Source organism: Lepidochelys kempii, chromosome 7, assembly GCF_965140285.1.
Source record: "Lepidochelys kempii isolate rLepKem1 chromosome 7, rLepKem1.hap1, whole genome shotgun sequence".
Lineage (NCBI taxonomy): Eukaryota > Metazoa > Chordata > Testudines > Cheloniidae > Lepidochelys > Lepidochelys kempii.
The window spans coordinates 91,199,626-91,218,299 of record NC_136386.1 but is presented as its reverse complement, the minus strand read 5'-3'; the positions used below and the strand labels follow the sequence as shown (position 1 = coordinate 91,218,299).

Below are 18,674 nucleotides of genomic sequence, written 5' to 3'. Positions count from 1 at the left end.
GGTAGGGAGCGCCTGGAGCACAAGGGGACCGCCTGGCCCGGAGAAGCTGGGCAGAGCCGCAGTTGGGAGGATCCTCCTCCCCCCAGTAGCCACCGAGGGTTGTTGCTACAGCGTTGCAAGGTGCAGTGTGGGCTCCCTGCTCACCCCAGCAGCAGGCTCGTGGACAAGCGGGAAACAATTGTATTGATCTCATCGTTAGGCGTTAGCGTCCTCTGGTCCTGCGCCTGAACGGGGCCCTGCTATGCTTCTATCTGGCCAGCTTATTTTGGAAAGAGTCCCAGATGTCTCTGGCCACATGCTTAGGCTTACCAACCTGTAGGATTGGCCTGGAGTCTCCAGGAATCCCCATCAATCTCCCCCGGGGACGTTGAAAGCCAGCCAGGAGATTTTAATAGGATATTTTAAGAAAATGACATTACCTTGGGGGGGAGAGGCGGGGAAATCTCCCGGAATAGCTTCAGTCAGAGTTGGCAGCCCGTGCTCTTTCAGATGCCTCAGTCCAGAACAGTCTTGCTGTCAGGTGCATCTGAGTGGCAGTTCTGTGGTGATCTATGGGGTAGTAATAAATTGTACTCCTATAGCACCTTATGTACAGTGACCTAGGTATTTTAAAATGAATCAGTTAAAGCGAACAATACCTCTGTGATGTAGATTTACAGAAGAAGGGCAGTGCACTGGCTAGGCTGCTAGACTGGGACTTGAAGTGCTCAGATCAGTTTTGTTCTCTGCTGCAGAGTTCCTGTGTGACCCTTGGGAAAGCGACTTAAAGCCGAATTATTACATGTAGGTACATAATGATTGCAGATAGCTGCCTAGTGGGATTTTCAAAATGCCGAGCTGTCTAACTCCCATTGCTTTCAGTCCGCACTTTTGAAAATCCCATGTGGTGCCTATGTGCATCTTTAGGTGCCTAAATACCCTTAAAGTCTGGATTTTTGTTCTTTCTCTGTCTCAGTCCCCATCTACAAAATGGGGGAATAGTATTTTCTGGCCTTGCAGGGGTGTTAAATAAATATTTAAAGGCTATGTGGTATTCAGATATTATAGTAATAGGAGCTGCAAAAGTACCTAAGATAGATAGTATTAAGTCACTTGTTAAAGTTTACACAGCAAATCGGAGATGGATCCAGGAATAGATCTCATGTCTCCCCACTTCAACCACTAAATATGAGACTCTCATCTTGGGGGGGAGGGTTGACTGCCCTGCCTTTGTTAAGTATGTAGGTGTAGGGCAAGAGAACCCAGATAGGATAGAAGTGAGTGGAAATATGAAAAAGATTGAGAGACTCACTGCAATGGACAAGGCTGCCTTCCACTGTCTTGCCTGAAGGGGCGCTGACGAGGCCAGTAATGTGATCTATCATCCGTGCTGTTTCACAGCCTTTCACATGCACATAATGTAACGGTTGTCTCTCTTGTGCTTGCCTTCAGTGAATCCTTGGTCTTCCAAGCTCTGCCTACAGTATCTGTTGAAGGTAATATGACAGTCTCAATCAGGTATCAGTTATTGAAATAGTTAAACATGTTTCAGTTTATGCCATGATAGTACTGTGTTTTCAAGACTGTGGTTGCATCTGAGCTGGTATTTCCATTTTAAAGCCAATTTTTCAGGGGTTTATGACTCACCCTTGTATTTGCAAGCACAGAAGCAGCTGCGCTTTGAGAAATGTTGCTAAACCAGTTAAGCTGTGTTCAGAAACTTATTAAAAAATAGCTTCTCTTTCAGACATTTTAACCACTTCCGCCTAAAACAAAACTCTTCATCTAGAACTGCTGATGCTTTGAGATGCTCCATCTTTGATGTAGATATTAATGGCAAACTCCCCTATCTCCCAAAATGAAGTGAGATGGCTAAGAAGTATGTGAAATGTGGGCACTGTATATACACCATAGTTTCAGTTCACAACGGGCCCAAATCCCAAAGTACTTACTCAGTTCACACTCCAGGCTATTGATTTTAATAGGAGCTAGCCTGAATAAACACTGAGTACAAATGAAGTGCTAGATTGTCCTCACTGGCTGGAGGGGCTCTGCAAGGCTACAGAGCCATAGCCGAATTCGTCAATCAAGAGAGCAGGGTTCACCTTAAAAACAAACACACACACCCCCAAAAAAACCCATCCAATAGGGTTGGCCCCTTGATATGTATCATTTTAACATAAAAAATATCCAGATTCTGTTCTATACCGCCCTCATCATCATAGTCTCTGAGTGCCTTCCAGCAATGCATTACTAAGTGACATGACTAACGTATTTCACATGTCAGTTGGTCTTTCTGTCATCATCTCCCCAGGGGAAGAATTGTACATGCAGTGTAGTGTGTTTTGTTTTGGTAGGTGTAGTGTATACAAACTGGGTAGGATCCCTTTTAAATAGCTTGAGCCCTCTAGTGGTTCTTACTGGCTTCTAGGTTTCAGAAGCCTCCAGAACCCTGCAGAGCAGCCATTGATTTATGTAGCTAGGCCGTGCGTGTGGTATATAGTTAGTAAACACTGTTGTTATTTAGACCTCACTGTGTGTGTGTTTGTAGTTCCTTTAATTACCTTTGTTGTATAAAGAGCAAAAGACACAACAGTGGGATTTTTTGGAAGGGAGAGGGGAGTATTGTTTTTGTTTTTTAAAAATGATAGTCCATTAACATTTCTAATTTACTCTGGTGAAAGTGTTTGGTTTGTACACAGCTACCGGGATTGTAGCAGCTTCTTTGGCTGGAGAGAGTGGCTGCTGTGACTTTGAATTTCTTTTCTTCCCCATTCACCTCTGTTTAAGGGCTTGTCTACACTTAAAATGCTATGCCACTGCACCAATGCCATTGCAACGCTTCAGTATAGATGCTACCTATGTAGCCCTGTACTAGCTTTAACATTTATTTTATTTAGCAGTAATGCAAGGAGCCTACAGGCCTTTATCCTGTATGACATTGGCTTCAGCAGTTAGTATGAGGGCTGAGATCTATGAACTTGGCACAGATAATGGCCCGATGGTCACCCTAAATTTTGGGGGACTGGGAACAGAGTGTTTAAGGGGGAATTTTGTCCATAACGACACCAGCCGACCACAGGAATATGAGCTAACACCAACTTTTGGATATTTTAGGATGGGAACATCTGCAGATGTCTGACCACAAGAGTACCATGGACATATATGATAATTGACATATATGACATATATTGACATATATGATAATAAGTTGAGATCATTAATATACTAACCAAAGGAGAAGGGCACCCTAACATTAATAGGGTGAGGAAATACAAATAAGGAAGACGGGAGAAACCCTTACTGAATATGCATTAGAGTGGCATCAGTGTAACATATTATAAAAGTTGTATCCCAGCCTGTGTGCAGGAGGAGGGAAAGATGTAGCCCTTGAGAGATGCCAGAATGACGGCCCCCTGGCGATAGTGATGAGAAAGATAATGGCTAACGTTTCAGGCTGTTCTGTAAGGGATGGTATGAGTATATGGATGTTCAGATGTACATTCTGCATGATCTTTGTCTACCTTGCTGGGACAGAGTTTTGTGACTTTGCCAAATGTATTAATAAAACTATTACAAATATAGAAAGGTTCCTAAAGTATGAGTGTTGCAACCAGGCACATCAGGGCTACCAACTGAACAGTAATTTTAATAATACAATCCATAGATCAGGCAACACATATGCCAACAGGAGGTGTTCTCCCATCCAGGTAGGTAATCCATCTCCCTGAGAAGTGGTAGTTAGGTTGATGGAAGAATTCTGCAGTCGACTTAGTGCTGTCTTCACAGGGACGTATGTTCTTATGATTTAGGTCATCTTAACAGCGCCGCTCAGGGATGTGGATTTTTCACACCCTGACCGACATTGTTAAACCGACCTAATTTTCTAGTGTAGACTAGGCCTAATTCTTAATGTGAACCTGGATTGTACTGTTTCAAGTTAGAATAATATAACCTCTGGCCTTAACTATACTCTCTTGCCACTAGATGTCCTCATAGCTCTCACCGCAGAATAGTTATAAAAAACTGGGAGCTGTGCCTCCAGCTACAGTTAATGCACAGGATCCTGAACTTTTTAGGTCATCAGGCATTCAGTCTTTGAAAATGTATGTTGTTACAGTGAACTCATCCATTCATAGTTTAAACTTCTCTCCACACTAGTTTGATTCACAGTGGCCTTTATTTTGCACCCATGATGATGGCCTAATCATCACAAAGTAGACTGGAGAGAGTCAATAGAAACTCACAGGAGTAAAACTTTGACTTTAAAACACATGACTGTAGTGCTCTGCTAATAAGAATCATGATGTTTTAATTTGTATTTATGCTTGAGTTGGTGTCAGGGTTCCTCTCTTTTCCCTAAAGGTGATCTGGCACTTGGGAAAATGGTACCCAACAGGCATTATGGCTTCTTGGAGTGACTATTAGTGTAGTCTTCTCAAAAACTGGCTCTATAGGGGAAGAGAAGCAGGACATTGTGGGATAAATCAAGACCATAAGCCTGTGATCAGTAAGAGGGATAGAGCCTGTGGCCCCCAAACCGTAATGGGTTGTTTTCAACACTTGGAATAGTTTTACCTTTTTAAAGAGAGAGAACCAGATAAAGCTGCATTATAATAACCAATCTTTCTTTCTTTTTTTATTTTTTAAAACATACCAAATGTCTGCAAATGCTGTGTTTACTTTTGAGATGCTTTCACATATGTGTGTGTCTCTTTCACCAACAGAAGATGGTCCAATAAAAGATATTACCTCACCCACCTTGTCTCTCTCATATCCTGGAACCAACACAGCTACAACAACACTTCACACAATATTATAGTGACAGTCATTCTGCATTAATATATGCTGTTATTAGGTTAAATTGTTCTACACTAACTCACACAAATAGTCCCATTGACTTAAATTAGCCTTTGGCCCAGGGTTCATGTTGGATTGTTGCACAAAGGAATTATGGTTGTCTTGATGCTAAATTATTAAGGCAGGATTGGTATTTTGTACTTGCACAGCAGCTGTTAGGTTGAGCAGCTGATGAAAGATGTGGGCTAGAAACTAGGTTCCTTTTCAAGTTGGAAGAATTAACTAGGTATCTAGATGGCTTTTACTGCATCTTCATTTTTCTTTGTTCATATGCCTTATTCTGTAACTTTATTTTTTACACAAATATTAGATTTTTTTCAAAGTTGCTAATGAGTCAGAATAATGAATGAATCAGGCAATTATTACTGCAATATGATATGGCTTAGTTCTAACAGATTTTATATTTCCACTTTTCCATTTCAGTTTCTAAGTTTGTATTTTTATTTCTAATCATGAATGCAGGAAAAAGAATGGAAGGATCTCAATATATCAGATCATCCAGTCATAAAATATTACAGAGGCCCAAATGTGCTTCTCCCTTTGTGAATGGAGGAGAGCTGACACAGAACTATGTGGGCAGGAAGGTAATGCATGGGTGGAGAGCTGTGGCAATGGCACATGTTCCACCCTTGCCTATGATCACCGTTTGCGTGATCACCAAATGGTGGTGGTCCCATAAGCTTTGGCTAGTGGGGGTGCATCAGATCTGAAGGGGATGCATGTGGGGAACATCCATTGTATGCAGCATGCTCCCATTAGAAGAAGGCTTAAAGTCTGCAGCAATTTGATGGTCAGGCTGTAGAATTAACTTTATGGAAGACATTGTAGTGTACATCCATGGGGGAAGTATTGCCCAAAAGCCAGCCATGCTGCCAGAGACAGGATCTTGGAGGACACATAGGTCTTTTGTTTCATGAGTCCAGTCAGGGTCTGAGGGTTGGGACTACATTTAACAACAGATCTCTAGGCTGTACAACCTCACCTACTTTACCTTCTCTGAGGCCACGTGGGGTTGATATGGTTGAGGTATTGCAGCAGGAACCTCACCATCCAGAGTAAATAATCTTTCCCCCCTGCAGTTTTTCCACTGGAGGGATGATTGGTCCATAAAGATCAGTGGTTTGGAATGGTCCCTGTCATTCTTGTGGGAAGCTAAATTATATGTGTGTCCTGTCTATTACAATTCAGCTTCTTGTTACAGCCCTGAGCCTCATGTTTTCATTAAACAGAACCGAGTTTGACAAGGTCAATGAATTTTTCGCAGCAGAACCAAATTTCAAACCGACTGAGCATTTTCTTAGTCTCGAAGAGTGAACTGGCTGGGTGCCTGGTGACTCTCACAGCCAATCACTGTAAAGTTACCATAAATGTAGATATGTTCCATCTCAGAGTTGACTATCTGGCTTTGTTATTTTAACCATGTGTTGTAACACTCTCATGTGTGTTCTATCAATGAATGCTGAGTTTTGTACTGATCCCTTCTGGTACTATATTATTAAACAGTCATTTCTCATCTCTAGGTACTCTTTATAAAACATCACTTTGGTTTCTTGATTAAAGGTACTGTAAATGCAGCTGCTTATTGTAAGCATTGAGATTTCTATATCTCTCCAGATTTTTAGCAGCATCAGACGGTTTCAGTACCTGGCTTGCTGTCCATTTTTAAAGTTTAGCTCCTATCAATCATTCCCATGGAGGTAATAGTACTAAGGTTCTGCTTTACACCCATAAAGCTTGGTGCAAACATGGAACAGCTGTGAAAGCTGCTCAGGGAGTGTGATGGAAGTCAAGATCCCATCCAGAGATTGTCAAGGAAAAGTTTAACTCTTTCCCTCTGCTAGAGAAAGAGCACACAGTCTGAGTCAGTCTGAGGAATTTATTAATGCCCTCCAGCGTGTGCCATGTTGAGTGTGGGTCTGAAGCTGGCAGTGAAACTAGGGAGAAAAGACCTGCAAAGGGGAATGGGAAATATGGCTGAAGTGAGCCACATTTTATATCTTTGCTTTGGATGTGGCTGTACCAGGCCACACCATATACCTTTCCTTTATGCTTTGCTTAAGGGAAGCCCTATTTTTCACCCAAATAGGTGCCTGGCATTCTTTTAGTTACTTTTCTCCATACTCCATCTCAGCAGCAGAATCCTTTCTTGCTCTGTCTGACCAGCTAGTCACACACAAAAATTAGGAAAATGTGGCATTAACTTTTTGATAAGCTTTACTAGCCTTAGGAACCTAGGACAAGTTAGATTAAAGTCAATGTAAAATGTTTCATTATCCCTTTACTTTTAAAGAGCTATTTTAGAGCACCAAACGCGTGGAAAGGAATTAAAACATTTGTTGGTTTTGGACTTGGTTGATGAATCTCATGGCCCATTTGTCATCTTCCCATCTCTGGGTGCTTTACAGAAGTGAAAATAACATATCTAGAAAGAGTGATGGTATGACGCTGAGTCTCCCCTCCAAGTTCTCCTCCCTCTTACTCTTTCTACTTACCTCATGCCTTCTGACTTTTAAAAAAAGGATTTAACAGAGCTACTCCCTCTGTTTCTAAATCAGTCTCCTGTGACGTCTAACTGTCTCCTTCAGAAAGAGAATAGGATGCAGTGATCTCCATCTGAACGTTAGCTTAGATGTTAGCAGCATCATTCCTTCTCTAGTATCAGAGGGGTAGCTGTGTTAGTCTGTATCCACAAAAACAATGAGAAGTTCTTAAAGGTGCCACCGGAATCCTCATTATTCCTTCTCTACTAGCCAAAGGTTAAAATTCCCACCCGGTTGGTGGCATGAATTTTAAACTAGGGTTGCCATTTTAGGTTTATGATGAAAAATACGGCTCTTAGACAAATCGCTGTTAACACCGGAGATAACACTTGCATGGCTTGATGTCTAAAGCTGAATTTGGCCTGCTTTATGCCAGCTCAGATGTGCCAGCTGGTGCTCTGGGGAGGCAAGAGTGGTGTGGTTTGCCCATATCCTGCTCTTCCTCCCCCTCTCACCCCCACTGCAGTACCTGCTTCCTCCTGCACACCCAGACCCAAAGTTTGGGAAGGGTGTGTACAATGGTGAAAAGGGGTCTTATTCCCCCATGTCACCTGTTCAGGGCACAGCCCAGCAGGTGATTAAGCTCTATATAATTATAAATAAAATGAAATGAATAGAAAATGGGAACTAATTATTTTTGCCTTGAATAACTTATCAGGAAACTATTATTATCTACCTATGGTTTTTATCACTGCAGCATCTGTTCTGGAAATGGGGTGACTGGATTTCTCTAGGGACTGATGCTGATGAGCAGGGATGCAGTGAAGTTTAGTTTTGAATAAGTATATCACTACATTCCAGCCAAAATGTCAATATTCAACTTCAGCCAAATAATTTTTCAAATACTTCTTAGAAGCCAAGTATTTCAGAAGAGGCACCTTCCCTCACTGTGCTATGTACAGCAGTTTGGCTGCTGCATCTCACCTCTTCTTTATAGCCAGTTCTGATGGTGTCTCACCAAGGCTCAAAGTGTCTGTGTTGGAGATTAAGTGGAAGTATTAGAAGGGCGTGAGTAGAATGCTGCTTTCTGGTCCCTTCTAGCATCATCATATGCATCTCCCATTATACTTCTGACTAGTTCAACCTATTGCTTAAATTATCCTCTGTACCAGAAGACTGAAGAATAGCTAATGTAACACTGATTTTTTAAAAGAAGTCTCCAGAGGTGATCCTGGCAATTACAGGTAAGTAAGCCTAACTTCAGTACCAGGCAAATTGGGTGAAACTATAGTAAAGAACAGAATTATCGGACACATAGCCTAATAAGATTTGTTGGGGAAGAGTCAACAAGTCTTTTGTAAAGGGAAATCATGTCTCACCCATCTATTAGAATTCTTTTAGGGGGGTCAACAAGCATGTGGACAACGGTGATCCAATGGATACAGTATATGTGAACTTTGAGAAAGCCATTGACAAGGTCTTTCAGCAAAGATTCTTAAGAAAAGTAAGCTGTCATGGGATAAGAGGGAAGGTCCTCTCCTGGATCAGTAACTAATTAAAAAATAGGAAACAAAGGGCAGGAATAAATGGTCAGTTTTCACAATGAAGAGATGTAGATAGCTCAGTCTCCTAAGGATCTATGCTGGGACCTGTGCTCTTCAACATATTCATAAATGATCTGGAAAAAGGGGTAAACAGTGAGGTGGCAAAGTTTGCCAATGACGCAAAATTACTCAGAATAGGTCCAATGTTGAGTAAGAGTTATAAAGGAATCTCACAAAACTGGGTGACTGGAAAACAAAATCGCAGGTGAAATTCAATGTTGATAAGTGCAAACTATTGCACACTGGAAAACATAATCCCAACTATACATGCAAAATGATGGGGTCTAAAATTAGCTGTTACCACTCAAGAAAGAGATCTTGGAGTCACTGTAGATAGTTCTCTAAAACATCTGCTCAGTGTGCAGCAGCAGTTTAAAACAACAACAACAACAGAATGTTAGGTACTGTTAGGAAAGGTATAGATAAAAAGACAGAAAAGATCATAATGCCACTATATAAATCCATAGTACATCCACACCTCGAATACTGCATGCAGTTCTGGTTGCCCCATCTCTAAAAAGATATATTAGAATTGGAAAAGGTACAGAGAAGGGCAACACAAAACATTAGGGGTATGGAATGGCTTTAAAGATTTAAAAGATTGGGACTGTTCACCTCAGAAAAGAGACGACTAATGGTGTGGAGAAAGTGAATAGGGAAGGTGTTATTTACCCCTCCACATAACACAGGAACCAGGGTTCACCTGATAAAATTAGTAGGCAGAAGGTTTAAAACAAAAGGAAGTACTTTTGTAGAACTTGTCAACCTGTAGAACTTGTTGCTAGGGGATATTGTGAACTCCAAAACTATTCTGGGGTTTAAAAAAACTAGATAAGTTCATGGAGGATAGGTCCATCAATGGCAGTTACCTAAAATGGTCAGGTATGCAATCCATAGTCCAGGTGTTCCTAATCCTCTGACTCTCAGAAGCTGGGACTGGATGACAGGCAGTGGATCACTAGATAAATTGCCCTGTTCTGTTCATTCCCTCTGAAGCATCTGACATTGGCCACTGTCAGAAGACTGGATGCTGGGCTAGATGGACCATTGGTCTGACCCAGTATGGCCGTTCTTATCTTCTTAGATCCTTAATTTGTCATTCATTTTCTCTATATCGCCTCATGTCAGAGTACTCCCCTGCTCATGAGGATGCTAAGGAACCCTGCAGATTTGAAGTAGCCAATCAAGGGGTGCATTGCTTCATTCCTCACTTTTTTGTGAGAACCAAGATGGGGCTCTCATCCTTTAAGTATAATGACAGGTGCAGTGAAAGTCTCTTACCCCTGTAAGTAGACGTTCTGGACCAGATTCTCAGCCCTTCTTAGCTGTCATTTTACCACTCCAGTGGGGCTGGGATTTCACCCCTGAAATCAGTGGGAGTTTTGCCATTGAATGTGGCCAGGATTTTGCCCTAGGTGCACAAAGGGGACATAAAACTGCTTTAAGGCAGCAACTGGGGAATTCTTCTATTGTTGGGGAATTGTTCTGAGGTGCAGGGCTGGCAACCATCCCGTTAGCCCTCAGTGTAGGGGCATTAAATGCTGCTCTAAATTATGCAGGGGGCCAAATTTGCCCTTGGAACATCCCAGAGTCTTGGTGGTGAAAAGGTGTCCCAAAGCCACCTCTCTTGGCTATAACCTGAGAGGCCCAGAGGTGAATCTGACCCCACTGTTTTTTGTTCTGAAGGACCTAGGTGAAGTACAGGATCTGACAGAAAGCTCTGCACACAAATAACTCCGCTGCAGGGCTACACATGATTAAAATATTTTCTCACGGGGGCAAATCAACTAAGAAGGAAAATATAGCTCTGGTAGAAACAGTAGCTTATACTGTACACTTCCTAAGCCTTAAAAAAGCCTATCACCACCACACAAATATTAGAATATTTCCTTGAATGAGATTTCTTTCCAGTGTTTTATGAGATGTCCAAGCTGTTTACAATCTCAGTGGCACTGAACTACTTTAGGATGTCTATAATAAGTCTAAACTGTTTTGATTACACACTGTTCAGCAAGAGGGAAGAGTTTATACTTAAGAGCTGCTAATTGCATAATTTTCTCATTTATTAAACAATGTGTTCACCCTGTATAACACAGACTGATGAGTGCACAGCAAAGGTTTATGTTATACTGGAGAGGCTTGAGCATCTGACATCATAAATGGATTCCCAGAAACAGATAATTCCAGTTTATAAGTAACAAGCGCTAACTATGAGGATGAAAGTGAGAGATGTTCAAGGCTCTTGTAAGTACTGTGGAAAGTAAATTTAAGAAACTCAAACCTGGCAGGAAGTTGGTTAGGCTGCTGCACATTTTGCCAGAGAAACTAATGGATATCTGGGTGGAGTGTTTTCCTAAGCTGAATTTGCTAAATCAGACGCTTCAAAGGAAAGCTGGACTATGTTCTTATACATGGTAAGAAAGAGGAAACTGGACATGCCTACGTGTGATCACAGAAGCCATAGTCCCAAGATTTAAGGTATGTAGAAAGCCTCGGATGCATTTTATTTTAATCTATCGTCTAATTTGTAATAACAGGAAATAATTTTTAAACAGCGAGCCTTACAACTTCCTCTCTACATATATCTGAGACCAGTGCTTAATTTGTAATGAAAGAGATGCTGGGGCTCAAGCAATTAGGTGCTGGGGCTCAAGCATTTTTTTACTTTCATAACTGAGGTGGCAAGCCTGGAGGTGCCAGGGCTAAGAGCTGCCAAACCTAGAGGTGCTGGGAGTATGAGCTTCCAAGCCCAGAGGTGCCAGGGCTCAGCCCTGGCAAGCCCTGTAATGAATTAAGCACTGCCTGAGACCCTCTCCAAAGCTCATGCTCAAATAAATTGGTTAGTCTCTAAGGTGCCACAAGTACTCCTTTTCTTTTTGCGAATACAGACTAACACGGCTGCTACTCTGAAACCTCTCCAAACGTTGAGACTGTCTCAGTGATGCCAGGTAATATATTTTCTCCTTACTCAAGTGGATGCATGAGAATGAGGTTTGTGTTTAGCAACTGACACTACCAATCAACATAGACCATATATTTATATTTAAAATTACATAGACTAATATAAGTATTTGCAATACAGACAAATGGAGAGACTCATATTGACCACAGTCGGCTTTGGCTCAAGCCCTTGGGGCAAATCCTGCTCTTCTTGATTTCAATGGGAGTTTTGACAGTGTCTTCAGTGGAACAAGAAGTTAGCCCTAAATGGCACCACATGAAATAATTAAGAGCTTTGCAGAATCTTTCTCCTGAGCTGAGAAAAAACTAATTTAACATCTCTCTGAAATTAGTGAGTGTAAGACTTTTCTTGTAGTTGTAGATAGAAAACTGAGTAAAATAATATTCTTTGGTCTAGATATATGAGAGGAAGTCTGCACAAACAAACATCTGTGGGCATGGAAAATCCATCTTGGGAGAAGAGAAGGAACATTATTTGGCCATAAAACATGGACAAATACTCAGAAAACCAAACCAGAAAAAAAAGTACACAGTTCTCCTGTATAGCATTATGTACGGTACATTTCTAATCTATCTACAATTATTTGTTAGGGCTTCATCCAAAGCCTATTGCTATATGAGTTTCTCCATTGACTTCAATGGGCTTTGGATCAGGCTCATTATGAGGTTCTGAAAAAGTGAGATCACAAGCGTTGTGTGTATATTGATTCTCAGACAGAGAATTTCTCTAAATCCACTATGCAATCACAACTGATAATGGTATTTCAAACACAGACTATCAATTTGACTCCCCAGATCTTGCAAAAGAGGCCATTGACACCAGACAGGACTGTCTGTGAATTTGGAATTGTTACTTCACTGGAAGAAGAAAGAGAGAGAGTGTGTGTGTGTGTATTTAAAGGAATAGGGAAAAATCATTACATAGGTCAAATCAATAAGATACATTTCAGAAGTTCTTCCTGGCCATCTACCTTCTCATTATTCATTGGCTGTCTCCTGTATGTGGGTCAGTAGAAACAGGCCTTGAGGGTTAATTTGAAGAGAGTGTTCCATGAATAATGGGCAGCATGGAAGAAAGCATGAAGGAACTTGTGGCAGAAGCAGGGGAACAGAGTATGGAGGCTGATGTCCTGGGAGAGTGGAGGAGGCAAAGCATTACATTTTCATTCCTTGCTGCACGCTAGTGAATAATACAAGCTCTGAGCTTGTATGTTTCTCTGCATTCTTATATACAACCAAAATGATTCTGGGCAGGGTGAGGATGAGGGGTCTTTTTACCACATATTCAAGCTTCGAAAAGGCCATATGTCGTGGCCAGCATCCTAATGAGAGGACTCCTTTCTGCACTAGACAGTGGCTGGCAGTGGCAAGAACATGGTTATGCAACACAAAGCAATTGCTTCCCCAACCACATCAAAAATCTGGGAGATCAGGAGTGAGAATGTTAGTCTAATAGTTGCACTGGGGAGGGGCATATAGAGGACAGTAAAGAATTGCAGTAGGAATATGTTTCCCTTGTCATCTTCAGCAGCGGCACCTATGCTTCAAGAGTTTAGGGCTGGTGGAACCCTCCTAGCCCAAACAGCTAGAGAAGGGGACTGGAAATTGGTCTTCTGTATGGGAATGCCCACATATACAATGACAGGTTTCAGAGTAAAAGCCATGTTAGTCTGTGCTCGCAAAAAGAAAAGGAGTACTTGTGGCACCTTGGAGACTAACCAATTTATTTGAGCATAAGCTTTTGTGAGCTACAGCTCACTTCATCGGATGCATACTGTGGAAAATACAGAAGATATTTTTATACACGCAGACCATGAAAAAATGGGTGTTTATCACTACAAAAGTGATAAACTCTCTCCCCCCACCCCATTCTCCTGTTGGTAATAGTTTATCTAAAGTGATCACTCTCCTTACAATGTGTATGATAATCAAAGTGGGCCATTTCCAGCACAAATCCAGGGTTTAACAAGAACGTCGGGGGGGGGGGGGAGGAATAAACAAGGGGAAATAGGTTACTTTTTATAATGAATCAACCATTCCCAGTCTCTATTCAAGCCTAAGTTAATTGTATCCAATTTGCAAATTAATTCCAATTCAGCAGTCTCTCGTTGGAGTCTGTTTTCGAAGTTTTTTTATTGAAGGATAGTCACTTTGAGATCAGAAATCGAGTGACCAGAGAGATTGAAGTGTTCTCCGACTGGTTTATGAATGTTATAATTCTTGACATCTGATTTGTGTCCATTTATTCTTTTTCGTAGAGACTGTCCAGTTTGCCCAATGTACATGGCAGAGGGGCATTGCTGGCACATGATGGCATATATCACATTGGTAGATGTGCAGGTGAATGAGCCTCTGATAGTGTGGCTGATGTTATTAGGCCCTGTGATGGTATCCCCTGAATAGATATGTGGGCACAGTTGGCAACGGGCTTTGTTGCAAGGATAAGTTCCTGGGTTAGTGGTTTTGTTGTGTGGTATGTGGTTGCTGGTGAGTATTTGCTTCAGGTTGGGGGGCTGTCTGTAGGCAAGGACTGGCCTGTCTACCAAGATTTGTGAGAGTGTTGGGTCGTCCTTCAGGATAGGTTGTAGATCCTTGATAATGCTTTGGAGGGGTTTTAGTTGGGGGCTGAAGGTGTGTGTGTATAAAAACATCTTCTATATTTTCCACAGTATGCATCCGATGAAGTGAGCTGTAGCTCACGAAAGCTTATGCTCAAATAAATTGGTTAGTCTGTAATGTGCCACAAATAGTCCTTTTCTTTTCACATATACAATGTAAATTCTGTTGAGGGGGGCTGTCTGACTCGGCAGTTTTTACTGTCCAATTTACATATGCAAATAAGGCATATATAGCACCGGGAAGATCAGAAGGCAAGATTTTACTCTTCCGCTTTCATAAAGGAACATGATTAAATGCAGAAGTGAAAGAAGAGTCCTTCTGCAGGTCAACGAGGAGACCAGAAATGAGGTGAATATGTAACCATGACTCTCAAAGAGGAAACAGAAGTTAGAACTCTTTTGAAATGCAAAAAGCTGCTGGAACCCCAATGCCAAGAGTTTCTGAAACCCAGAATGAGGCTATATAAAAACAGTAGAAATAAATGTTGGGCAATTCCCATACACTCACCCATGTATTATTATCAACCAAACAGCAAATTGAGAGTTGGCACAAGCGTAGGCATCATTAGAGCTGCTAAACCATCGATAGTGACCATCTAGAACAGTACAGTAAGTGAAGCAGTTCTGTGTATATATTTATATACAATAAATTTAAATGGTCAAAGTTATGATTTATAAACAAATTTTTCTTCTTTGAAATTTTCATGACACTGAAATTGAAATTCAATTGAAAATTGAAATTAACCTTCAGTGTTTCTGAAAATTTCTCCACCTTCAACTCTTACCTAAAGTTTGATAAACAAAAGCTTTACTTCATATGCCACCAACCAATAAATCCCAAGCAGTGAAGGGTGTAATAGTGGTCATAGTGAGGTCATGAGGTACCCAACCTTGTGTATATGTATATCATTTTAAAAAAGATTTTTTAAAATGTTCTCTAAGGACTTTTTTCCACCGCTGCATGACTTAGATAGGGAACTGTAAAAGCTTGAAATAAGCACCAGGTTAATGCAGCTGTGCACAGAAGTAGACACACTGCACCTATATACATGCATCTTTGATTGACTACTTCTATATAATGGAAAAATGAGTAGAGTGAATGGCTCTGGAGCTGCTGATGCCTACTTGTACATGTTAAATGGATATCAGATGGGAAGACTTCCTGTCCAGACAAATACAAACAAATGAATACTTTGCAAAATCAGTTCTGATCAAATGAGCCTGATTATATTCTCACACTAGTGTGAATCAGGAGAGACTTCATTGAAGTTAATGGAATTATGCCAAGGTAACATCAGTGTAAGTGAGAGTGCATAAATTGGAGCAGAAAAGAACTATTCACACATTTCAGGTGTGAATATGCCTCTTGGGTTTTGGACTAGAAGGATCTTTATTAGAGAGATCACAGAGCAATATGCCCTGGCAGGAAGGTGGAAGGACAGGAGTGAATTAATAACTAGAGTCTCCCTCATCCCCTAATGGCATGGCGCAGAGGGGAATAAATATTTCCTTAAAGCTCCTAGAGCTGTCAGGAGGGAGCAGTGCCACCGGACATTGGTTTAGATTTTCAAAAGTAACATATGGTTTGAGGGGCGCCTCAGCTTTTGAGTTCCCAATGTGAGACACCTCAAAGGGGCCTGACTTTAGAAAGGGTTGAGTACATGCCCTCTGAAAACCAGGACCCTTTAAAATGTCTCAAGTTGGGTGCTGAAATGGGGAGGCACCCAAAATCACTAGTCACTGTTGAGAATTTAGGCCACAGTACCTCTCCCATTGCCCTGCTTCCAGTGCAAAGAGCCTCGTGAACTGCATGAGCCTGGAGGCTACTCGAACTTGTGTGAATTGATTGCAGCTCCAACAGAGCCACTCCACCAATCAAAACTGCACTCTGGCCTCACCCTTTCTTGACCCAAAATGCTCCTGATACTGTGGCAGAGCTGGCATAGTGCTGGCTATATGGAACCTACAGCTATTGAGGAGTCCCCTACAATGAGAAAATCTTCAAGTGCTGTCTTAAGGTAGCCTTTAAGTCCCCGTCAGGCAGCTGCAGCAGTGCAAAAAACACTTACAAGGGACTGAGGATCTGGCCCCAAATATTTAGCTAATATTCAGTACTGAACAGCCAATAATGGTTTATGGAAAATCCTAAGCAAGAAAGAAAGTCTATTCCTCCCCCACCCCTACCCCATGTTCTGGACTTGCTTGAGCTCTTTGGGAAGCAGTCAGTGCCTCATCAGAGAGGGCAGTGTCAGTCTGAGAACACTATTAGCAAGTCTGTATATCTGACAGTTTATACTGGGTCTGACACTTCACAGATACATCAAACTGTATGACAGCTGCAGTAACTCAAGTTGTTAAATGATCATTCTACTCCCTAAAGCTGTTTCTCTCCTTACTGATAAGTGGAGAGAAATGCTTGAAGCCTATCAGTGAGATACAGGAGAGCACCTGCAGATAGATAAACCAAAACATTTAGAGATTCTGCTATTGGTAGCAACATGAAAGAAATCCCCAAATCAAAGGGAGTCAGAGACATTTTTAGCTGAGCATTATTCCTGAGCAGCCAATTAAAACTAAGCAGGAAGAGCTTTACAGAAACCTAAGAATCTGTGTTCCCTTATAAAGTAAAGGCATGTAAGTATTTTGTCTACTATATGTAGAGGTTTCAGAGTAGCAGCCGTGTTAGTCTGTAGCCACAAAAAGAAAAGGAGTACTTGTGGCACCTTAGAGACTAACAAATTTATTTGAGCATAAGCTTTCGTGAGCTACAGCTCACTTCATCGGATACATGCAGTGGAAAACACAGTGGGGAGATTTTATATACACAGAGAACATGAAATAATGGGTGTTACAATACACAGTGTAACAAGAGTGATCAGGTAAGGTGAGCTATTACCAGCAGGAGAGCGGGGTGTGTTGGGGAGAAGAACCTTTTGTAGTGATAATCAAGGTGGGCCCTTTCCAGCAGTTGACAAGACCGTGTGAGGAACAGTACAGGGGTGGAGGGGGGGAATAAACATGGGGAAATAGTTTTACTTTGTGTAATGACCCACCCACTCCCAGTCTTTCTTCAGGCCTAAGTTAATTGTATCCAGTTTGCAAATTAATTCCAATTCAGCAGTCTCTCGTTGGAGTCTGTTTTTGAAGGGTTTTTTTTTTTTGGAAAAACTGCCACTTTTAGGTCTGTAATCGAGTGATCAAAGAGATTGAAGTGTTCTCCGACTGGTTTTTGAATGTTATAATTCTTGATGTCTGATTTGTGTCCATTTATTCTTTTATGTAGAGACTGTCCAGTTTGGCCAATGTACATGGCAGAGGGGCATTGTTGGCACGTGATGGCATATATCACATTGGTAGATGTGCAGGTGAACGAGCCTCTGATAGTGTGGCTGATGTGATTAGGCCCTATGATGGTGTCCCCTGAATAGATATGTGGACACAGTTGGCAACGGGCTTTGTTGCAAGGATAGGTTCCTGGGTTAGTGTTTTTGTTGTGTGGTGTGTAGTTGCTGGTGAGTATTTGCTTCAGGGTGGGGGGCTGTCTGTAAGCAAGGACTGACCTGTCTCCCAAGATCTGTGAGAGTGATGGGTCATCCTTCAGGATAGGTTGTAGATCCTTGATGATGCGTTGGAGAGGTTTTAGTTGGGGGCTGAAGGTGATGGCTAGTGGTGTTCTGTTATTTCCTTTTTGGGCCTGTCCTGTAGTAGGTGACTTCTGGGTACTCTTCTGGCTCTGTCAATCTGTTTCTTCACTTCAGCAGGTGGGTATTGTAGTTGTAAGAACGCTTGATAGAGATCTTGTAGGTGTTTGTCTCTGTCTGAGGGCTTGGAGCAAATGCGGTTGTATCGTAGAGCTTGGGGTTACTTTATTCCCAGTTTTCTACAGAAGTCAGGATAATACTGCAGTTTCAGGCCTCCTTTACCAAAAAAAAAAGTATGACATCTACTAGTTAGCCCATGGAGTTCTGAGACCGCAGTCTTTTGGGCAGCACTGTACCAGCAGCCCAGGCCCCAGGCATATTCGCTGTACAGTTACTGCTAGCCTGGATTCCCAAGCTCATTTTCTGTAAGTGTCACATCTCAAAATTCATGTGATGAATTAAGTCAATACCTTTTAAAAAAATAAAAGGAATCAGTAATGAACTTTGCAATGGATATCTGGAAAAATACTT

At 41.6% G+C, this 18,674-nt stretch overlaps 1 protein-coding gene across 2 annotated transcripts in view; it reads left to right on the top strand.

The window, feature by feature from the left end:
- ACTA2 (actin alpha 2, smooth muscle) overlaps positions 1-18,674 on the top strand; it is a 38,239-nt gene that overhangs the window by 502 nt on the left and 19,063 nt on the right. The window contains exon 2 of one of the 2 annotated variants that reach the window (XM_073353780.2): positions 1,432-1,475. The exons of the other annotated variant lie outside the window; for it this stretch is intronic. The gene's annotated coding sequence lies outside the window, so the exon portion shown is untranslated. The remainder of the gene's footprint in view (positions 1-1,431; positions 1,476-18,674) is intronic. 2 annotated transcript variants of the gene reach the window in all.